We start from the raw sequence: 25,106 nt of genomic DNA, 5'->3' as shown, positions 1-25,106 counted from the left end.
GACGACCAAATCAGCGATGGACCGCTACTCCTCTCAAAGATCTGAAGAATATCAGTCTCCACCCTGGCATGGCCCAGAACAGAACTAAATTGAGACAACGAAACAAAGTAGCTCACCCCGCCATCAGGATGGACAGTAACATAATCCAGACACTCGCAGGAGATCGGGCATGCGCAAATCAGATTTGGGAGCGGTCAGATGGCGTTGTTGTCGATATGTAGGGTGCATTTGTCGAGCATTCAATTCTTGCTGCGTAGCGTTGAAGTGAAGAGCGTCGATTTCATAGCTCTAAAGCATGTTTTCAAAAGGTGATCAGCGTTCAAGGAATAATATCGAAGATGCCCGTTTTGAAAATACATCAGAATGTTATCGAGGATTACGTGAAGTCTGTGGAGAGAATGCATTATCGTACAGTACGGCTGCACGATGGATCAAGGAGTTACGTGCATCTCGGAATGAGATCTTGGAACACCCTCCGTACTCACCAGATATGAGTCCTTGTGTCTTCGATCTCTTTCCGATGTTGAAGGAACTCTTCGGAGACCACCAACTTTCTGACGTGGCATTTGAACTCTGCGCAGTAGGACGCTCTGTCACTGTCATCAACAGAGAACGCCTTGCCAGCGATCCCCAACGGCTTCCCGACATTTGGCAAAATGTAACAAACATTGCGGGTGACTACATTGAAGGAATGTATTGCTGCTATACTTTTTAGTTCATTAAATATTACACGATATCTCAATATGGCCAGTACTATATTTACAACCCTCGTATGTCTCCCAGTCATGGCCACCCAATAACGGCTGCTAATTTCAGATGGCAACTAGCCATGAGACATACCCAGCGTGGTTGCTAGGTAACACGGCCAGACGGCCATCCATCCATACCTTACGTCACTGCCTGCACGGTTGCTAGGTAACATTGTCTGGACAACCATCCATACCTTACATCACTGTCTACACGGTTGCTAGGTAACATTGTCTGAACAACCATCCATACGTTACATCACAGCCTGCACGGTTGCTAGGTAACATTGCCTGGCCATCCATCCATACCTTACATCACTGCCTGCACGGTTGCTAGGTAACATTGTCTGATCATCCATCCATACCCTACATCACTGCCTGCACGGTTGCTAGGTAACATTGTCTGGCTATCCATCCATACCTTACATCACAGCCTGCACGGTTGCTAGGTAGCATTGTGTGATCATCCATCCATACCTTACATCACTGCCTTCACGGTTGCTAGGTAACATTATCTGGCCATCCATCCATACCTTACATCACTGCCTGCACGGTTGCTAGGTAACATTGTGTGATCATCCATCCATACCTTACATCACTGCCTGCACGGTTGCTAGGTAGCATTGTGTGATCATCCATCCATACCTTACATCACTGCCTGCACGGTTGCTAGGTAACATTGTGTGATCTTCCATCCATACCTTACATCACTGCCTGCACGGTTGCTAGGTAGCATTGTGTGATCATCCATCCATACCTTTCATCACTGCCTGCACGGTTGCTAGGTAACACTGTCTGGCCATCCATCCATACCTTACATCACTGCCTTCACGGTTGCTAGGTAACATTATCTGGCCATCCATCCATACCTTACATCACTGCCTGCACGGTTGCTAGGTAACATTGTGTGATCATCCATCCATACCTTACATCACTGCCTGCACGGTTGCTAGGTAGCATTGTGTGATCATCCATCCATACCTTACATCACTGCCTGCACGGTTGCTAGGTAACATTATCTGGCCATCCGTCCATAGCATACATCGCAGCCTGCACGGTTGCTAGGTAACATTGTCTGGCTATCCATCCATACCTTACATCACTGCTTGCACGGTTGCTAGGTAACATTGTCTGGCCATCCATCCATACCTTACATCACTGCCTGCACGGTTGCTAGGTAACATTGTGTGATCATCCATCCATACCTTACATCACTGCCTGCACGGTTGCTAGGTAACATTGTCTGATCATCCATCCATACCTTACATCACTGCCTGCACGGTTGCTAGGTAACATTGTCTGATCATCCATCCATACCTTACATCACTGCCTTCACGGTTGCTAGGTAACATTATCTGGCCATCCGTCCATACCATACATCACAGCCTGCACGGTTGCTAGGTAACATTGTCTGGCCATCCATCCATACCTTACATCACTGCCTGCACGGTTGCTAGATAACATTGTTTGATGATCCATCCATACCTTACATCACTGCCTGCACGGTTGCTAGGTAACATTATCTGGCCATCCGTCCATAGCATACATCGCAGCCTGCACGGTTGCTAGGTAACATTGTCTGGCCATCCATCCATACCTTACATCACTGCCTGCACGGTTGCTAGGTAACATTGTCTGGCCATCCATCCATACCTTACATCACTGCCTGCACGGTTGCTAGGTAACATTGTCTGATCATCCATCCATACCTTACATCACTGCCTGCACGGTTGCTAGGTAACATTGTCTGGCCATCCATCCATACTTAACATCACTGCCTGCACGGTTGCTTGGTAACATTGTCTGGCCATGCATCCATACCATACATCACTGCCTGCACGGTTGCTATGGTTGCACTTCTGTCACACATTTTGTTGCGTTACGTTACACAAATTTTCGGTTGATCCCCAACCATAAGACATATTTATGTCAAAAGAATATTATTTTTATTATTATTATATATTTTGGTTTACGGCCGTTAGAGGCCACGATAGGTAGCAGTTATATGTTTCTGGAAGCCTTCTTCACAGCCCGAAACTTTAGCATCCTTTCTCTGGCAGCCTGTCTTCTTTCTTCCGTCCACCCACGATTAAGTTTTGGTTCGTCATGAAATCCCTGGAATCTCAATTATAAATAGGAAAGAATTTCCACCTATCAATACTTATTTATTGCACTTAATATGCTACAGGACCGGTTTCGACCCGTTACATAGGGTCATCTTCAGCTGAACCATACATTCGTATCTATGTCATGAAGCTATGATTAAGATTACATTGTCTAGGGAATGCCATATGATAATAAACATTTGGTCACATCCAAATGGGGCATGTGATCTGGCATGTATGTCACTATGTGCGACAATGCATATCATTTTAGACATACAATTGCCCCCGAGGATGGCAGGTAATAGATCCTTTCTCACTTCCCTGAACCATTTATCCGACACTTTAGGTCTGCTGACTGGTATTGTGAAAATCCTTTTCGTTACTCTCTTCTCATCCATTCTAAATAAATACCTATAGAATTTAAGTCTCCGTTTCCTCATGGCCTCAGTTAGTCATATTATTGTTATTATTATTATTATTATTATGATTATTATTATTATTATTTAATAGAAAACTAGCTGGGGGAGAAATCACTGATAATTAATGCAAAACATATTATGGGAATAAGGGAGAAGAGATAGATTGGATATTAGTAGACGAATAACCTATTTTAAAAATAGGAAAGATCATAAAATGAAGATAAAGTTGGAATTCAAGAGGAAAAATAATCCTTTATAGGAAGGGGATCAATTTATTAAGCGAGACGTTTGGTAAATTTCCAATTTCTTGGAAATCTTTTAGAGAATCTGCTACCTGGGCACATCAAGGCGATTGGTGATAACATTTCTACCAGTAACGTAAACTCTCGTTCTCATCCCGACATGGTGTAGCTCTTTTCAGGCACCACCCCAAAGGGTGGTGAGCTGCATGTATCATTTCAGCCACATACCAGCCCTCCTGTCATTTATGGCATTACCGGGAATCGAAACCGGGACCTCGAGGATGGCAGATAATAGCCTTAATCGTTACGCTACGGAGGCAGGCATTCCTACCGGTAGGCTGACTGAGCTACATTCTGAGTAGTCCAGGACAAATGCTGAATAAGAAAAATTTTGCAGTCACCATGCAGTTTGTCTTGTTTAGGTACTCCACTAGCAACTATGGGAAGTGTATCTCCAAGGGTCATCTACAGCCGGTAACACAATAGCCTCCAACGTCTTCTTCAGTTCAATAAAACACTTCTGAACAGCAGACAGCTAATTAAGTTTATCTTTCTCCATAAACATGCCTATAGCGCCCCGGATTTTTATGAGAAATCAAGGTGCGAATATGTATATAAAAATGTAGTAAATTTCGGAGAAATATCTAATTATTCGTAACTATGTAACACTCAGTTGCTGAATGGTATGGACAGAGTCTGGGGAAGGAGTACAAGATGAAAATAAATAAGTCCAAAGCAAAAGTAACGGAGTGCTGTCGAACAAAGTCAGGTGATGCTGGAAATATTAGATTAGGAAATTAAGTCTTAAAGGAGTGGATGCACATTGTTACTTGGGTAGTAAAATAACTTAACGATGGCAGAATTAAGGAGGACATAAAATGCAGACTAGCACAAGCAAAGAAGGGCTTTATTAAGAAAAGAATTTTGTGCACCTCAAATATTGATATAGACACTAGAGAGATGGTTTTGAAGACTTTCATCTGGAGCATAGCATTGTATGGAAGTGAAATATGGACGATAACTAGCTCAGAAAGAAAGAGAATAGAAGCTTTTGAAAGGTGGTGTTACAAATGAATGCTGAAGTAGAGATGGGTGGATCGAATCACGAATCAAGAGATACTGAATCGAATTGGTGAGAGGAGATCGATTTGGTTACATTTCACCAGAAGAAGAGATAGAATGGTAGTACATGTCTTCAGACACCCAGGACTTGTTCATTTGGTTTGTGAGGTAATTGTAGGTGGTAGAGCAAGGTACGATTATGATAAGCAGATTAGAGCTGATGTAGGATGTAGTAGTTATGTAGAAATAAAAAGGTTAACACAGGATAGGGTGGCATGGAGGGCTGTATCAAACCAGTCCATGGACTGAAGTCTCAAAGAACAGCAATACTCAGAAATATGTAGTAGTATTAATGGATTAGATTTACAATAATATTCGTGTTTTCATTTTGTTATGACTTACGGTTGTGATATGAGACAATACTATTGTTTTAAATACATCCATATTTTAGGACAATAATTTACATAGTCTACTGTTTTCTCATTTTGGCGGTAGGTACAGTTACTTATTAAATAACCAAATTAAGGGCATAATCAAAATACTTCAGATATATAAAAAGACTGCTATGCACTGTAAATCGCGAAGTGTATCTCCAGCCATTGTCCCATTTCTCTACGGGGTCAGGTATGAAGCAAGATGTATCTTAGTAGCGAGGTTTTACGACCGAATGCCCTTCCTGACGTAAACCACAACAGAGGAGTAAATGACATAAAATGAATGGCATGATACACGACATCTAGGAATAGGCCACGTGGTCGGCCCAAGAAATTCTGATTTGATCGCCTTCAAGAAGACGTATGCTATGTTCCTCTTGTTTTAAATGATGCTCTTAATAGGACCAAGTAGGAATTGGCATGCAAAACAGTGGACGCTGTTCCATTGCGGAACACATGCTAAGATGATCGTGAACGAGTTAGCTGCACTAACTAAGAAACTAGAGAGATCTAGAACAATCAAACATCTCCTTGTGAGTGACTTATAGACATCACTGATAGGTTCGAGTCGCTGTGCGTTATTTGTTTCTCCGTAGAACTAACAACAGTTGTGTAAATAGTTCATTTTTGTTAGATTTATTTTCTCACAGCACAGTATTCGTTTCAAGTGTAATTTGATGATTGACTGTTACTTCATTTATTTTGGTAAGATTCAGTCCTGATGGCTGGGCCTCCGTGACTCAGGCGCAGCCCGCCGGCCTCTCACCGCTGGTTTACGTGGTTCAAATCCCGGTCACTTCATGTCAGATTTGTGCTGGACAAAACGGAGGCGGGGCAGGTTATTTTCCGGATACTCCTGTTTTGCCTGTCATCTTGTATTTCACCAACACACTCTAATTTCATTTCATCTGTCAATCACTAATCATAGCCCCGGAGGAGTGCGGCAGGCTTCGGCAGCCGGTATAATTCCTTTCCTCGCCACTAGATGGGGCTTCATTCATTCCATTCCTAACCCGGTAGAATGACTGGAAACAGGCTGTGGGTTTTTTCAGTTCATGTGGCCTTTTCTTACAATTAACCAGATTAATAAAAGACTACATATTATATTTACAAAACGTAAGACATAAAAGTGCGCCATGACTTAGATGGTAGAAACATAATTATAACTCATTTCCACGTACAATAAAAACATACATACATACGTACATACATACATACATAGATCTTCATAATAGACTTACGCCGCTTACGCTTTTCAGCGTTCAGCCTGCAAGCCTCTGTAAATGTACTATTCAACGCCACAATCCTCAATTTGCAACTAGTGTGTGGCCTCATTTACCTATAGTTCTATTCCTCTTATATTTAAAGCCTTAGAAACTGACTCTAATCGTCGTCTTGGTCTCCCTCTACCTCTCTTATCCTCCATAGCCAAGTCCAATTTTCTCCTAGGTATCCTATCTTCCTCCATTCGCCTCACATCACCCCACCACCAAAGCCGGTTTATGCGCATAGCTTCATTCATCGAGTTCATTCCTAAATTAGCCTTTATCTCCTCATTCCGAATACCCTTCTGACATTGTTCCCACCTGTTTGTACCAGCAATCATTCTCGCTGCTTTCATGTCTGTTACTTCTAACTTATGAATAAGATATCCTGAGTCCACCCAGCCTTTCGCTCCCGTAAAGCCAAGTTGGTCTGAAAACAGACTGATGTAAAGATAGTTTCGTTCGGGAGCTGACTTCCTTCTTACAGAATATTTTTGATCGCAACTGCGAGCTCACTGCATTAGCGTTACTGCACCTCGATTCAATCTTACTTAGTATACTACCATTCTGGGAGAACACACATCCTAAATACTTGAAATGATCTACCTGTTCCAGCTTTGTATCCCCAGTCTGACACTCAATTCTCTTGTATTTCTTACCTGCAGACATAAGTTTAGTTTTGGAAATGTAATTTTCATATCGTTGTCATTGCACTGGGCCACTTTTTGATTACAGCACCTACAGTCCAATCTCGATATCTCGAACTTCCATTACTCGAAATTCGGATACACGAATTTCTCGATTTCTCGAAGCAAACATATCCTGCCTTGAAGCCAAAAGTACTCTGTAACTGGAATTTTGTGCAACATTAACTGTGCAATACGGCATTTGTGGTTTGTGAGGAACAGTTAACAAGTAAAGAAAGGTTTACAGCAATGCGGGGAGCTAATATGACGGGAACCGAAAAACTAAAATTTATATTGATCGGAAAATCGGCGAAGCCTCGTTGTTTCTCGGGTGTGAATTAATGACCGGTCACGTACGGAAGCAACCCCCGAAGTCGCGGATGACAAGCTCCATTTACGAATCTCTGCTGCGTGGTATTGACGAGAAGTTTCAACGTGAAGGGAGAAAACTATAATAGTAATTGTTACCGTGGTTTGGTGGATCAGCAGAGGTGAAAGAAGGTGCGGGGGTGAACAGGTCTCAGAATACGAAATTAAAGTTAAGATAAAATTTAACAAGGTTATATTTTCTTTTCAAGATTAACAAATAGAACAGGTACTCAGTAGCCGAAACACAAATCGATAATGTACAATTACAGAGTTGCAGAATTTGGGCTCCGAGAGCCAGACACACAATTCTTGAGCTATAAGCCCAACATTACGATATACAGAATTAAACAAAGGGGCAGAAGACCCCAATCATGCCCAGGAGCACTTGCTCCCAATTACACAGTAAAGCCTCCTCGAGGCGCGCAGAAACCAAAATTTAAGAAAGAGCGACTCGCTCTTAAGTTCAAGCCTATCAAAGGCCACACCAAACTCCACATTCAAGTTGACCTCCAAACACAAATAACACAGGGGTAAAATTACCCAATCAACTGAGGCCTATTCGGTAAAGAAACAGGTCAATTACATGGCCTCTAAAATACCAACTTGAGAGGAGGCGTTCTTGCACTCCTAATACACTTTATATAAAACCTACTGGGCACTAGGCCGTTACTGCAAGGGCTAATCCCATACTAAAGAGGTGACTTATAGAAGGAGACAATTTACATTACATTAAGGAAGAAACGGTTGTGAAAATAAGTTCACCTCAACGCAATATGAATGGGAGCTCGAGAGGGTTAAGCACTCTCTATCCCCATATGTAGTTTAAAAAGATAGAATTGGTACCAAGTGTCTTTACATTTTAGAGGAAAGTTACATGGTAAAAGGCTTCGGACCTGCCCCGAGAGTTAAACTGCTGAGCTAGCAAGAAAAGAAGTTATTAAACGGCCATTACCTGGTGGTTGAACTGCTGCCCGAAGAAAGAGGCGCTTCCCGCCCCCTGCTACGTACTTTACACACTGATAGATGTTACTGAAGTGGCGCGGAGACCCGAAAATCAGCAGTTTATATACCCTCGTGGAAAATTCGAGGCGTTTCAGGAATTAGAACACCCGCCCACAATCATTTTATTGGCTAACAACGAAAACCCCTACGCTCGATGAGGAAGAAACACATTATTGGTGGAAAATTAATTACAGAAATTCCTTATTGGTCAAATTCAAAACTGGCGGAAAGAAAGGGTGAATATTGCCAACTTAAACAATAACTGAAAGAAATTTAACAAAGAACAAACTTATGATTTCAAAATTTCTCCAAAAAAAACCAGTTCTTTCACTTCGCACTAGGGTGCATCATTGTAGTCCTTCAGTAGTGCCGTCTAGAAGAGAATGTCCACACTTCTTACTACAGGCAAAACAAAAATACATCGAAAACGACCCAGTTCAGAAACTTCAAAATTTACAAGTAGGGACATCTTCTGAGAAACTTGAGAATTAACACAGTAGATAAAGTTCAGACTTCCTCCAGTAGACGAGTGTCAACTGGCGCAAAGTTTGAATTAGCGGCGTGGAGGTGTACCACCCGGTACAGTAATAAACGGAAGAGACTAACGGATATTTTCCGAAGGTGTTAACGGAGGCATGTTTCATGTTTCACTACTGTATATACTGTGTCCTGTCTTGTGAAAAGTTACTATAATAAGGGTTATTATTAAGGTAAGGTGGTGGTGGTGATTTTTGTTTTAAGAGGAAGTACAACTAGGCAACCATCCTCTATATAACACTAATCAGAGAGAAAAATGGAAGGGGTCCGACACTTCGAAAAATGAAGGTATCGACCAAAGAAACACAAGGGCCACGAAGGGCGTGAAAATGAAGGACTCCCTAGGCCTCCATACGTAATACCGTCGGGTCGGAAAAGAACAAGTGTTGACCAAGGGAGGTCGGATAGGATAGGTCAAAGTGAGGAGCCTGGCACAAGTAAGTGGAAGCAATGCCAGGACTCAGCTAAGGGCCCCGTGTTTGCCAAGCCACGATCCAAAGTTCAGAGCCCCTGGGCCCCTTTTAGTCGCCTCTTACGACAGGCAGGGGATAACGTGGGTTGTTATTCTACTGCTATAAATAATGTATTCAGTATAAGCCCGTAGATCCATATGATTCAATTTCATGTTTTCCGACTCGTTGGCTGAATGGTCAGCGTACTGGCCTTCGGTTCAGAGGGTCCCGGGTTCGATTCCCGGCCGGGTCGGGGATTTTAACCTTCATTGGTTAATTCCAATGGCTCGGGGGCTGGGTATTTGTGCTGTCCCCAACATCCCTGCAACTCACACACCGCACACAACACTATCCTCCACCACAATAACAGGCAGTTCCCTACACAAGGCAGATGCCGCCCACCCTAATCGGAGGGTCTGCCTTACAAGGGCTGCACTCGGCTAGAAATAGCGACACGAAATTATAAATATAATTACATGTTCAAAAACGATATTCCCTATATCTCGAAATTTCGATAACTCGAAATAAAATTTAGCTCCCGAGGTGTTTCGAGATATCGACGTTCCACTGTATTTTCAAGTTCCAAGATATTAGACTGAAGGTTTTAGGTACAATCTGCCATTAAGACCAAGTCGTCAGCATAGGCGAAACTGATTACTACTAAACAAATATTTAACTCAAGCGCATTTAAGCGCGCACTAAGTATACCAGCTAAAAGCCTATAATTCTTCTTCTTAATCTGTTTATCCTCCAGGGTCGGTTTTTCCCTCGGACTAAGCGTGGGATCCCACCTCTACCGCCTCAAGGGCAGTGTCCTGGAGTTTCAGACTTTGGGTCGGGGGATACAACTGGGGAGAATGACCAGTACCTCGCCCAGGCGGCCTCACCTGCTATGCTGAACAGGGGGCTTGTGGAGGGATGGAGCGATTGGATGGGACAGGCAAGGAAGCGGCCGTGGCCTTAAGTTAGGTACCATCCCGGCATTTGCTGGAGGAGAAGTGGGGAAACCACGGAAAACCACTTCCAGGATGGCTGAGGTGGGAATCGAACCCACCTCTACTCAGTTGACCTCACGAGGCTGAGTGGACCCCGTTCCAGCCATCGTACCACTTTTCAAATTTCGTGGCAGAGCCGGGAATCGTACCCGGACCTCCGGGGGTGGCAGCTAATCACGCTAACCACTACACCACAGAGGCGGACGCCTATAATTCTAATAGGAAAAATGTAAATAATTAATTGGAAATAATAAAAAAAACCGAAATGTTGTGTATGCAAGATGGGGTGAAGTAAAGATCAATTCATAAACATATCAAAGTTCGTAGGTTGCACTTATCATTCCCTAGGATGCCGAAGTTTCTTAATATAGTAATTACTAGGTAAATAACAATTAGTCTCACTGATTTCATTTACTTAAACGGCACATTTAATTTAATCATTCTGAACATGTTCAATATTTATGACCACTTAATGAACAGGTTGAGTACATATTAACATGATACGGTTTTTATCTTAACTCACGACCGGTTCTCCGCATCATTCATTGCTTCACACTTGGATTGAGGAATATACAAGAGAAGCCTCCAGAATATTTCCTTCTCTTTTCATCAGCAAAGTGGTGAGGTATTACAAAATTTACGAATTAATTCGCAGTATTGTTTGTAAGGCCCTCTTCAGCAAATAGAGTTGTATTTACACCAGGTACGTTCGGTTAAAATGAGCATAATTTATAGAAATAATAATAATAATAATATCGGAGGCGAAAGAAAGGAAGATTTTGAGAAAGATCTTAGATCCCGTCAAAGACAAGGCGGGAAGTACAGGAGACGGCATAACGACGAACTAAACATCTACGTAGAGAAGATTACCGATACCATCCGAAAAAGAAGAATGCTCTTTTATGGGAAGATCTCGAAGGAGAAGTAAAAATAACCGATAATGACATCCAGGAGCCTGTCCCACTTAAGAAGAAACTTCAAGCGTTCCAGGGTTTCCGAGACAAGCCAAAATTAAAACGTGAAAATCAAAGTCAGAAGCAGCCAGTTGAAATGACGCGGACCAAAGTTGGCCGATACGACATAAATGTAATAATAATAATAATATTAATAATAATAATAATAATAATAATAATAATAATAATAATAATAATAATAATAATAATAATAATAATAATAATTCTCTTAGCCTACTTTTTCTCTGTTCATTCATTCGTGGTCGCCGTGACAAATTTATAACATCCAGATCTCTCTTGAACAAGGTGGTCGTTAATGGCCGCACTACCTAAAAGTTTCAACTGGCTAATTTCATTGATGGAAAAAACCTTTTTTTAAGATGGTTTTTATTTAAAATATATTCCATAATCTAAGAAAGAGGACAGTTTTCACAGTATTTGGATAATAATGTCATAATTACAATCTGTGTTATGAATTAATGGATGGCAAAATAAAGAAAAAGAAGGAGGGACGCCAACATTTAGTTACGGATAAGAGGCTTCGAGTACTTAAAGAAACATTTTAAGGTAATTTGTACATCTAAAATATAAATTTTTTGCTCTTTTGGATGAATCTGATAGAACGCAGCCTCCGTCTCTGTATCAGAATTCAGACGAAACTGATCTCAAATTTCTCTATGGGAAAATCAACTGACAATAATAGTGCATTATGCAACAAGCCTATAATGGCAATAATTGAGACCCGAGTGTGTTTATAATACGAGCGAAACGAGTATTTTACCATTATAGGCGAGTTGCAAACGACTGTTTATGCTCGACGATCATTGAACTCTATTTATTGAATATTTTCATAAATTTCTGTCGAGATGTCGCTTGACAGTTGAGTTTACTGAACAGGGCGCATAGCGCATGCGCTGGGTTATTGATTTTCCGTGAGTGGATCAGAGACCTTGACAATGTCGTATGTTTTCAAAGCTTTTATAGAAGGTTATCGTAACTTAGCTTTATTTCAAATACAAATTGTTCATTGTACAGTTGGTGAAGTGAATTTGCGGGAATGTGCCGTGTGCTTGCGGGATATTGGAAGTAGAAGGTGCTTTGATGTTAATATGTGTGCGACATGTTTGAGTTTGGAAACAAGTGCGAAGCTAGTGCGTTGAGCGCAGGTGCGATGCTATCCTTACCTAATTGCTCAGACAGTTGTATCATAATGAAAATTTGAACTCTGATTAGTGATGAACCTGTATCATAATGGAAATATGAACTCTGATTGGTGGAGAACCTGTATCAAAATGAAACTTGAACTATAATCAGTCTCATTAATATTCCGTTTCTGGCATATAATATTTATATTTCGGCATCGTCGAGCATATATATGCACTATGTTTGCCGGTCAAGGTCATCCATCAACGGTTACTCATTTCAGATAACCGCCAGCAACAAGACACGGTTGCTAGGTAACAATATCTGGCCATCTGTCCATATTTTACACCACAGCAAGCACGGTTGCTAGGTTACACTTCCGTCACTCATTTGGTTACATTATTTCTTCTTCTTCTTAAGCCGTCGTCTCCAAACGGAGGTAGACGATCCACACGGCCTGCTCCGATCTTGACGTTGCAGCCATGCCATGTGGATTTATTGGAATATCTCTCAGGATCTTTAATGCAGTGGTTTCCCGTTGCCTTCTGCATCCGAATGCCGTTGACCAAACTGGTTCCTCCGCCTTTGGGAACAATTTCTTGTCCCCAGGACAATAGAGTGCCCTTACCCATACCCGCTCAAAGAGACTGTTGGCACTTGGTGTAGGGGATCTCCTTATACCGGGAGATAATCGGTCCCTTCATTCGTTAGCCGCGGGGAGGTGAATGTCAGGATTCCACCGTCATTGAAACAACGACCAAATGGCATTTCCTTGTTTCTCTGGTTCTTTAGAGAGGTATGAAATATTTAACTGGGTAAAATCTTGGAGTTATAACCGCCAACAACAAGACACGGTTGCTAGGTAACAATATCTGGCCATCCGTCCATATTTTACATCACAGCAAGCACGGTTGCTAGGTTACACTTCCGTCACTTATTTTGTTACATTATTTCTGTTGCACAAATTTTCAGGTAACCCTCACCCAACTCTAAGGCATATTTATGTCAAAATACCCAGATTTACCTTTCACGGATTGCAGTTTTTGAAGAACGGTTTGATCCAATCTGAATAGTATTGTAAGTGTGACATACGCTACCGGACAAAAAATGAGTCTTCCCAGTGCTCACGACTAGATGGATCGTTAAGTCTGTACAGATAGCGCAACGAACGAGTCTCTGCTCAACCACACGCGCACTACCTCTACGTCAGTGTAAAGCAGTAGCGATCGGTGAGACATGGATGTTTCAAGCGGGCAGTGTAGATCAACATGGGCAGATGTAAGATTGTGACGGAGTGGCAAAAAATGGACAAACGTGTTTGGCCGTGCCAGTCGCGGTACAGTGCGTGAACTTGATGGATTTGTTGGTGTTTCGCAGCGGACTGTTCAACGTGTCTACAAGCAGCGGTGTACTGCACGTGGCCACAAAACACGACGTCAGAATTATGGTCGAAAAACGATTCTAACTGAGAGAAACCGGAGATGTGTTTCACGGCTTGTCAATCAAAATCGCTTCCAAACCAAACAGGAATTGCTGGAGTCAGTGAATGAAGGTCCATCCCACCCTGCTAGCGAGAGAACATTGCAATGGGAGCTGCATGCTATGAACATTCGGAGTCAGTCACCTTACAAGAGGCTATTGCTCACACAGTCGCATAATGCTGCGCGTCTTCAATGGGCTAAAAATCATACAACGTGGACAGTAGCTGATTGGTGGAACGTAATGTGCTCCGGCGAATCAAGTTTTTGTCTGTATTCCAATGACGCACGTCGTGGAGTGCACCGAAGGCCACATGAAGCATTGCATCCTGGATGTGTGCAAGGTCAGGTTCAAGTCGTACGTGGGTCTGTGCTGTATTAGGGGGATTTTTCAAATCCTGCAGGATGCGTATACTATTGATACCCCGATTTTTAAAAATGAAAACAGTAAAGTTCATCGGGCTGGACGCGTATGTAACTGTTTTTATGAACACTCCACCACTCTTATTACATCTTGATTGGCCTCCAAAGTCACCTGACTTGAACCCAATTGAAAATTCGTGGAACATGTTGGAACAGGGGATGAAACACCGACATCAGCCCCTCCTTAATTTGGTGAATTGCGTGATCAAATTCTCAGCGAGTGGTTTAACCTGGACTGGACGTACCTGAACAACCTTGTGGACTCGCTCCCTAACCGAATCCAGGCGGTTATCAAGTCCAGAGACGGAGCTACACAGTACTAAATGATGCTTACAATGATTTCTCTTGGAATGACTATAATTTTTGTCCGGTGAGCTTATGAGCAAAACATTTCTCTGTACCTGACATGACGTTTCTTATTTGAGTTGCATTATTTACTTTGTTGGTCAATGTATACGCAAAGAATAAATCAATTCCTTGACCTCATATTTTGGAACGTGTTATACGATCCACTTAAAAGTTTCCAGAAGAATTTTCAGGGTACACATGGAGACGCAGTCCGTCAGAACAATGTTCTTTGTGTTTGTAAAGGAAAATGAACCTTTCCGTAGCTTAATCTAGGAATATGTATTTTCATAAAGTATTTGCATACTCCTACATTATAATGCATTTAATGTAAATTTTCTTTACACAATAGCACAGGAAATTGAACACAATAAACGTTGTTCTGATGGACTTTATATTCATGTGTGGTTGGGACAGGCAGATTTTGGTAAATAAATGTTGCAATACTAAAATTGTGCCAAGATCAATTTCTTTCTATGAACGACCGTGCGTGTGTGGAGAATGTAGTACTGATATTTGTATTCAGATATGAGTGTGTGGACAGTGAGAGAATACAAGTAGTTAATGGCTGACGTGATTTGATTGTGTGAGAGCTCAGACTGACTGAAGTGCAGATAAGAATAATGCCCTCATTAGCTTCCTGGAGTGTGAAGATGACCAGTATCAATCACACAACCATGTTTTTGTGTGTCATAATGATATCGTTTTATTTTCCCTGTAGAAATGCTTTGTTCAATCCTTTAATATATGATTGTTCTGTTTGAAAATGTGTCGGGGAATACGATTATCTATTTGTACCGAGTGAGCTGGCCGTGCGATTAGGATCACGTAGCTCTGATGTTGCACTCGGGATATGGTGGGTTCGAATCGCACCGTCGGCTGCCCTAAAGATGATTTTGGGTGGTTTTCTATTTTCACACCAGGAAAATATATCATAGTGCTCCGGTTGTAAAATGATCAGCCGGTGGGATTTTCCTGACGTGCCCAAGGTACGCCCGATTATTTGTTGTAATCTTCGGGTAGGCGCCTTGAACATTGTTATACACCAAGGTACCTTGGTGTGAAACTGGACAGAACATTATCTTTCAAACAACACTGTCAGAATGCCAAACAAAATGTGTGAAAAGAAAATTAACATGCACATTTTGGGGTGCATACCCTCCTGTCCTACGCACATCTGTCCTGGCCCTCTGCCTATTAGCTACAGAATATGCAACACCCGTATGGAGAATCTCTGCCCATGCTAAGCAAGTAGATATTGATGTGAACAGGTATGGTCGCATAATTACAGGGTGTCTGAGACCAACTTCAAAGTAAAATATCTGTCCTATCGCAGTAATCGCCCCTCCTCACATAATGAGGAAAGTAGCAGGGGAAATTGAAAGTCGGAAGCAATCAACCGATCCACGTCACCCCCTTTATGGCCGTTAGACTCAGGGCAAGGAAGAGATTTTTAATAACTACCATACCACTTGTTGATACGGCAGAAAAACGAACTGTGGCAACCGCAAGTTCGCAATCCATCGCTGAGTTTAAAGGAAGAATCTTCTGCAGGTTTCCGCCTTCCGTATCCCGTCTGGAAGACCCTTAATCCACTGCGGACAGGTGTTACAAAGTGCAAGTCTGACTTAGTTAAGTGGGGCCATGTACAAGGAGACATGACCTGTGATTCTTGAGTACTACATTATGAAGAACACCTTCTGGTTTCTCAGCATTTACCATCACCGTGCACAAAGGAAGATGTTTCGCAGGCCAATAATAAAGTTGTCCTTATGGCCGAATATTGGAAAAACATGGCGAAGCAGTGTATCTGGACACGGCAAATAAATATAAATATAAATAAATAAATAAATAAATAAATAAATAAATAAATAAATACCAGTTAAATGATGAGGCTAAACCTTAATTAAGCCACGGCCGCCTCCTTCCCACTCCTAGCCCTTTCCTGTCCCATCGTCTCATAAGACCTATCTGTGTCGGTGTGACGTAAAGCACATTGTAAACAAATTATTACAACTACTGTCCTTTAATTCTTGTTAACATTCTGTGCCAGCTATATTTGTGCTAGTCTCAAGTTTGTTTCTTCCTGGTTTTGAAAAATAGGTCCTAGGTCTATCGAGCTTTTGCTCCCGTACGGCAATGTCGGTTTAACATAAGGAAATGGGGGTACGGTACTTAAGTTCAGGAGAATCAAGTCTATGTCAGGGCGGATAGGTTCAGGGTATAATAAATACATCCGTGTCTTTGTCCATGTTGTCTTGTATCTGCCAGTGAAGTGAAGTTGCTAGAGGACATGACAAAACCATAGCTGTTGCCTCCAGTTTGGGCTAAGACAGTGTAGGTGGAAATTGCATCTGATTGATTACATATTTAGCTTCGATAAAACTTGATTCCATTTTTCAAATCAGACTGCTATAATTCACTTCTGACAAAGCCGGACTAATTCAGGTACTATGAATGAATCAGTTGTGCAGATTGGGAACCATCGTATTACAAATTATTGACTTTATGGGAGACGAGAGGTGCAGTTAGAAATCGTATTTTGACATAAAGAAAACTAGTCATCTGCGTACAGACCATGAAGGCCCTTGAAGGGGTGGATGGCAAAGGCTTCCACTATCCGTAATCTCGGCACTTGGTGGGTAGAGTGGTTAGCTCTACGTCCGGCCGCCTTTGCCCCCAGCAATTAACCTGGTACTCATTTTTGGTGTAGGCTGAGTGAACCTCAGGGCCATGTGCACCTCCGGAAGTAGGAATCTCGTTTCTTAATTTTTTTTATTTCCTGACGGGGAATCGAATCCACGTCCTTCCGCGTGTACCGAACATGCCTCTACCACCTCGACCAGACAGCATCTAATCTTATGACACAAAAGTTAGAAATATTTGAGAGATACCGAAAAATATTTTTTCTTCAACAGAATTTGCAAAATATTTTGGACATTTACTGTTTTTTTAAAATAAATAAATAATGATCGCTTGGTACTGTGAAAATACTTTGCAGGTATCACTATCCCAGAAAAAGTATATATATTTAAGTATCCAGCGGGTTTGTAGTTACATGGGAGGTAGATTATACTTTGATAATACCGGTAATTAAAATTAAGTCTCTTTTTTACTCAATTTGTTTTATGTTGCATAATTAAGTCTGATAAAATAACAAGTGTCAGGATCATACAATACCAAGTTCCCGTAATTTTTCTGACTGGCTTTACATCTCTTAGTACAAACATTGACATAGGAGGTTTCCATTCTGCACCATGGAAATGTGGTAGTGCACGTTTAGCGTATCTGTGCCCACTTGAGAGTTATCCCCTGTTCTTGTTCTGGAAGGAGTGAGAGAAATGCTCGTAGATGTGTCAACAAACAGGTGGAAAGTTGAAGCAGGAGAGAAGCATTCAGATTAACAATATTTGATATTTTTGCATCGTCATTGCCTCTTGAGCCTCGCCTTTAATGAAGGACAAGCTTTCTCCATGTCGCAGTAACAGCTAGGCGGACTCGCTGGACAGATGGGTGTCTCAAGTGGAGGAAATTGAACTGACTCTTAGATTGGAAAACGTTGTCCCTGATATTGTGAAGGGTTCTGGAGGGACTTAAGGGACAGTCCACTAGGGAATATCATAAAATCGGTCGTACAAGGCAAGATATAAAGGAAATGTGGTCGTGGGTGGAGGAGAATATCCGAGGCGAGGGTGGAAACTTCGACATTGATCCAATATCAGAGACACTGCGACTCTGCTACGAGTCACGCAAAGTAAGAACAATTATTGCCTGATGATCGCCAGCCTTCTATGAAGAAATAATAATAATATGGCGAAAAAGAAGACTATTATTTTCAGAGAAAGTAACACTAGGCAACAATCCTCTACCTTTTTTAAACATTTACGGCCATTAGAGACCACAATAAGCAACAATTACACACTTTTAGGAGCCTTCTTTCCAGCCCAGTATCGTTTCGTTCTCCGTCCGGCAGCCTGTCTCCTTTCTGTTGTCCACCCGCTGTTCTTCCGTACTTCTTCATGAAACCCTTGACGTTATTGATCTGATGCTGATGATGATGATGCTTGTTGTTTTAAGGGGCCTAACATCGAAGGTCATCGGCCCCAGTTATTGATCTAGTGTCGGTACTTGGTTCTGTTAGCAATGGCTTCTGCAGTCGCTTAACTGGTACCAGTACCCACTATACGGGAGATAGTGGGTTCGAGCCTCACCGTCGGCAGCCCTGAAGATTGTTTTCCATGGTTTCCCACAAATTCAGAGGCTATGCCTTAATTAAGGCCAGGGCTGCTTCCTTCCTACTCTTAGCCCTTTCATATCCCATCGTCACCATAAGACATATCTGTGTCGGTGCTACGTAAAACAACTTGTTAAAATAAAACAATGTCTTCACGATTTAGTCCAATATTTTTCAGATCCTTCCTGAACTCCCTGAACCACTTAGGTCTGCTATCGAATATGGTATTTATTAGTCAACCGCTTGTCATCCACTTTAAATAGGTGGCTATAGAACTTGAGTAGTCGCTTCTTGATGGAATCCATCAGCCGTTGGGTTTCCTGATATAGTTCCTCGCAACCTTTATTGTCCATCCTCTTCTTCTGCTTCTTCTGCTTGTACTACCGATTTTTCTACTCTTGTGTGGTCGCGGTTGCGAACATTGTCGCACATTGTGGATCCCTATATGTAGGGATGCCATCACTATTGCATGTTTCTTTGGTTGTTGGTAGTGTGGTATGTTGCATCAATATGAAGGGCAAAGTGTTGGGACAAACCAAAACACTCTGTCCCCGAGTCAGAAGAATTAATCACACGCGAGTAAAATCCCCGTCCTGGTCGGGAATCGAACCCGGGACCCTCTGACCATTCAGCCAACGAGCTGAACTGAATTGTCCATACTCTATTAACACTAATCAGAGGGTAAACATGGAAGGGGACCGACATTTCGAAATATGAAGCTGTCGACCATAAAAGACAAGGTACATGCCAGTCTCCCCAGGATTCGCTAAACGAATGCCGTCGGGTTCAGAAAAGAACAAGAGTTGAACAGGGGAGGTCAGATGGGATAGATGAAAGTCACGAGCCAAGCACATGTAAGTGGAAGCAATAGCGGGACTGAGCTAAGGGCCCTCTGATCGCTTATCCTCGCTCCGAAGTTAAGAGGCCCTTTTTACTCGCTTCTTACGACAGGCAGGGAGGAATGTCTCATGTGTACTAAGTTACGTTTGGTGTGCAGTTTTAGTCAAAACACTCGATTGGCGGAAGAAGTTGGTAGACAAGGGATAGAGACAACTTGCGATTTGTCCCAGTTTAAAGTTTTGAAATCCATACTTGGAACATTAATTGTAAAATCAGAAAAATTAAAGACAGGCTCTACCTGCGATTTTTTAAAATGTATGGTATAAGAGATTAAAATAATTTAGTAATGTCGAGTGAAGTATATTTATATACTTTAAACATATTTTAATATCGTGTGCCATTCATTACCAATAACTAAATCTAGAGTAAATGAAAAAATTATAATTGTAATTAAATATGTAGATTCGCCAATGCTTAAACGGAAGATAACAATGTTGTTGTCTAGGAGATAAAGGATATAAACGAATTGAAATATGGTTACACACGAGAATGCTCAGAATAGAGTGGACAGATTTTGTAACCAATAATGAAGGGTTAAGGAGAGCTAGAGCTGAGCTGGCAAACATCAAAGACAGGAAAACAGCTTATTTAGTTCACGTTCCACGAGGTAGAAAGTACAGGCTTCTACATCTCATATTACAAGGAAAGATAGAAGATAAGAGAGGAGCTGGTAGACCACCGATATCATGGCTCCAAAAATATCAAATATATCATCAACAACGCCGAAGAACATTTAAAGATGGCTAAAAGGAAGCAGTGCTTTCTCCAGAGTGATCGCCAATGTCTGCGGGAGCGGATATGGCACAAGAAGAGGAGAAAATAGAACTCACATTTAAGTGTATTAAACTGGAATGTCTTCTGAAAAGGAGGATATATTACTTATTCCTGAAGACTTTTCGAGCGATGCTCACCCTTCTTTTTCATCGTTGCCTTCCAAGAAATCTGCCTCTTTAAAATAGTTTTTAAATTTACTATTCATTGAGGTGGTGTTTGAAGAGTGAATTAAGCATTTTATAACTGCGAATTAAAACCTCTTCATTCACTTCTAAGAATAAAACCTCTATGTGTACGAGCGGTAGAATACATCCACGGTATCCCCTGCCTGTCGTAAGAGGCCTCTAAAAGGGAGACGAAGGACTCTGAACTTGGGCGTGTGTGTTGGACACCACCCTTCCCCTAATTGACTCTGGAATTGCTTCCACTTCCTTGTGTCAGTCTCCACACTTTCACCTATCCTATCTGACCTCCCTTGGTCACCTCCCGTTCTCTTCCGACCCCAACAGTCCCCTTCGTCGCCTTTGTCTTTCTGTTGCTGATAACTTCATTTTTCGTACCTCTTCCATTTGTTTTGGCGATGAAATGAAATGTCGTATGGCTTTTAGTGCCGGCTTATCCCAGGACGGGTTTGGCTCGCCAGGTGCAGGTCTTTCTATTTGACGCCTGTAAGCGACCTGCGTGCCGTGATGAGGATGAAATGATGATGAAGACAACATATACACCCAGCCCCCGGGCCATTGGAATCAACCAATTAAGGTTAAAATCCCCGACCCGGCCTGGAATCGAACATGGGACCCTCTGAACCGAAGGCCAGTACGCTGACCGTTCAGCCAACGAGTCGGACTGTTTTGGCGATGATAAATGGTAAGGAAGAGAGTGGTTGCTACCACCATCACTACCAGTGTAATATTAATAATGACGTATGGCCTCCTGCGAAATTTAACAGAAGAAGATTCAGGATGATAGCGCATATCTCAAGACACCCGAACTTGTGCACTTAGTTTTGGGAGGAAGTGTAGGTGGTAAAAAGGACAGGGACAGACCAAGGTATGAATATGACAAGCGGATTAGAAAATATGTAGGAAGTAGTAGTTACGTACAAATGAAAAGGTTAGCACACTATAGGGTGGCTTGGAGAGCTGCATCAAACTAGACTGATGACCCAAACACACATGGCCTCCGAATATGCCTTGTGCAGGACTTTTTCTAGTAGCCGGCCTGTAGGCGACCTGCATGTGTGTGAGGGTGGGTCCCTACCTAAGATGATTTCTGATGATGAAGACCGCACACAGACATACAGCCCCACAGCCAGATGAATTAACCGATGCAGGTTGAAATCCCCGACGCTGCCAGAAACCGAACCCGGGACTCTCTGGGCCAAATGCCAGAACGCTAATCATTTAGCCATGGAGCTGGACACTATGAGAATAAATCCAGTGTTTAAGCTGGAATGTCCGTGACTAGTAAACTATGGGCCACCGAGCATACGTGTAATTTTCGAGTTTACTATCCACAATCGCCTCCCCACCCTCCATTACTTCCTACATGTTTTGCAATATCCTGTATATGACATTCATTAACTGCATTGAACAAACACTTCCCTCAAGAGGAGACTGCCAGGGGTGACGAAATGCTGAGCTAAATATGTTGTTTGCATTTGTCAAGAAATATAAAACGATGGACAGTGCATTTCTTTTTCACTATGCACTGTGCTACGGTCTGTATTCAGGACGACAGCCTCCTTGGCTCAGGCAACAGCGCCCCGACATCTCACCGCTGGGTTCCGTCGTTCAAATAACGGTCATTCCATGTGAGAGTTGTGCTGGACAAAGCGAAGGCAGGGCAGGTTTCTCTCCGGGTACTCCGGTTTTCCCTGTCATCTTTCATTCTAGCAACACTCTCCAATATTATTTCATTCATTTGTCAGTCATTAATCATTGCCCCATTGCAACCGGCACAATTCCTATCCTCGCTTCCAGATGGGGGATTCAGTCATTCCATTTCTGATCCGATCGAATGACTGGAAACAGGTTGTGGACTTTCCGCAGATTGATCAAATTTGGTATGTTTATTTTGACTAAAGCTCCTTGGGAAGAATTGTGAATGAATCTGTTCTGACTGCTTGTACGGTACTGTACATGCAATGCTACTGGCTGTTTGATTACATGAGATCCACTGTCATGAATAAATATTTGGTGAATGGTACCTGTGTGTTATGAAGCAGTCTGGTCACGAGAGTCATTGAGCTGTGACTTGGCATAACACTCATATGGGACTGGGAAGTGGAGTAGTTACGACACGACTAGCAGAGATATACTCAGGAACATTAGGATTTTTATGTTTGTTACTACAACGCTGATCAAAAGTTTAGGATGGTGGTGGTGGTGATTATTTTTTTAAGAGGAAGTACAACTAAGCAACCATCCTCTATATAACACTAATCAGAGAGAAAATATGGAAGGGATCCGACACTTCGAAAAATGAAGGTATCGGCCAAAGGAAGACAAGGGCCACGAAGGGCGTGAAAATGAAAGACTCCCTAGCCCTTGCAAACCTAATAGCGGCGGGGTCGGAAAAGAACAAGAGTTGACCAAGGGAGGTCGGATAGGATAGGTGAAAGTGAGGAGCCTGGCACAAGTAAGTGGAAGCAATGCCAGGACTCAGCTAAGGGCCCTGTGGTCGCCAACCCACGCTCCAAAGTTCAGAGCCCCTGGGGGTCAAAAGTTTAGGACCACATAAAAATCATGAAATGTCATCTAGAACCTAGCATTGTTGCAATAGACCTCTGCACTTTTTTTCTCAGTTCTTACATCTAACAGGACATATGCCGCCTCATTTCATTGAGTTAGGACAAGTATTGTAGAAGTTATGCATTTTTAAGCCGGGATGAGACGCTGGCCTTCTGACCCCAAATTGGCAGGTTCGATCCTGGCTCAGTCCGGCTCCATGGCTAAATAATTAGCGTGCTGGCCTTTGGTCACAGGGGTCTGGGGTTCGATTCCCGGCAGGGTCTGGAATTTTAACAATTATTGGGTAATTTCTCAGGCACGGGGGTGGGTGTATGTGCCGTCTTCATCATCATTTCATCCTCATCACGACGCAGAGGTCGCCTGAGGGCGTCAATTCAAAAGATCTGCACCTGGCGAGCAGAACATGTCCTCGGACACTCCCGGAGCTAAAAGCCATACGCCATTTCATTTTCATTTGAAGATGCTCTAATACCATCAGCCTCTGACACGTAAAAGAACTCCTGCAGGACAAAATTCTGGCACCTCGACATCACCGAAAACCGAAATGTAGTCAATGTGACGTAAAAACAATAACATTATTATTATCATCTATATATTAAAAAAGCTGGCTCCGTGGTGTAGGGCTAGCGTGCCTGCCTCTCGCCCGGAGGCGCCGGTTTCGATTCCAGGCCAGGTCAGGGATTTTTCTCTCGATCTGAGGGCTGGTTCGAGGTCCACTCAGCCTACGTGATAAGATTTGAGGAGCTATCTGACGGTGAGATGGCGGCGCCGGTCTCGAAAGCCCAGCATAACGGCTGAGAGGATACGTCGTGCTGACCACACGGACCCTCGTAATCTGTAGGCCTTCGGGCTGAGCAGCGGTCGCTGGGCAAGCCAAAGCCCTTTCAAGGGCGTTAACTGCCGTCCTTTCTACTGGACCGATTTGCTTCTTTTTTGTTTTATTCTCTCCAGAATTACCTGTCGGTCAATCTTGAGACATTGATGGGTCTGTAAGTTCAGCCAACTTTGAGTAATCATAAAATCAAATCATTAGATGATCACTCCAATAATTGCAGGCAAAGGCTTATCCTAACCCGCAATACAGTCTGTACTTAGCAGATTCATTAATATTTTAATATGTGCCATTTTCATCCTTAGTAATGTTATTGTATGCAGCCATGTGTGATTATTACCTGTCAATCCACAGAGTATACACTTCCTCTGATCATGAGATAATCCTATTTCCTGCTAGATACTCTTTGATTCTCTATTCCCAGCTTCCAAATATACTCAACAGATGCCAGAGCGTTCCTAATAAATTACATGCTGTTAAGAGAAAAAAGTCTACGTACAAACAGACCCCATCATGACAAACGCCTTAGACATTATCTGGGAACATCTATCGAAGGTTAACCTAACTACACTGGAAATAATGAAGGGCACGCATCTTAAAAATGTTCTCTGCCTGGTAATAACGCTCCTTCGAGACTAACTCACAAGACAACCGTTCTATATAGAACTGAGATTAAAAATATCACATAGTTCTACCACAAAATACCAAGCTTTACATCAAGAACTGCAGGATAAAAAAGCGAATACATGGATAGATTTTTACCAAACAGACAGCATGATGGCGCCGGAATTGATGAATTCTTACTACGAACAGTGGCATATCATAACGCGCTTCTTATTAAATGTCCCTAAAACCATTGGAAAGAGCAGGCAAAACGATATGACTGTATACTCTTAAGTTGTTGAAAGTATTTACTCCAAAATATTTTTTCAGACTTAGAAATAGATAGGGATTATT

This window comes from Anabrus simplex, chromosome 12 (genome assembly GCF_040414725.1).
Source record: "Anabrus simplex isolate iqAnaSimp1 chromosome 12, ASM4041472v1, whole genome shotgun sequence".
NCBI lineage: Eukaryota > Metazoa > Arthropoda > Insecta > Orthoptera > Tettigoniidae > Anabrus > Anabrus simplex.
Note: the sequence above shows the minus strand (reverse complement) of the source record.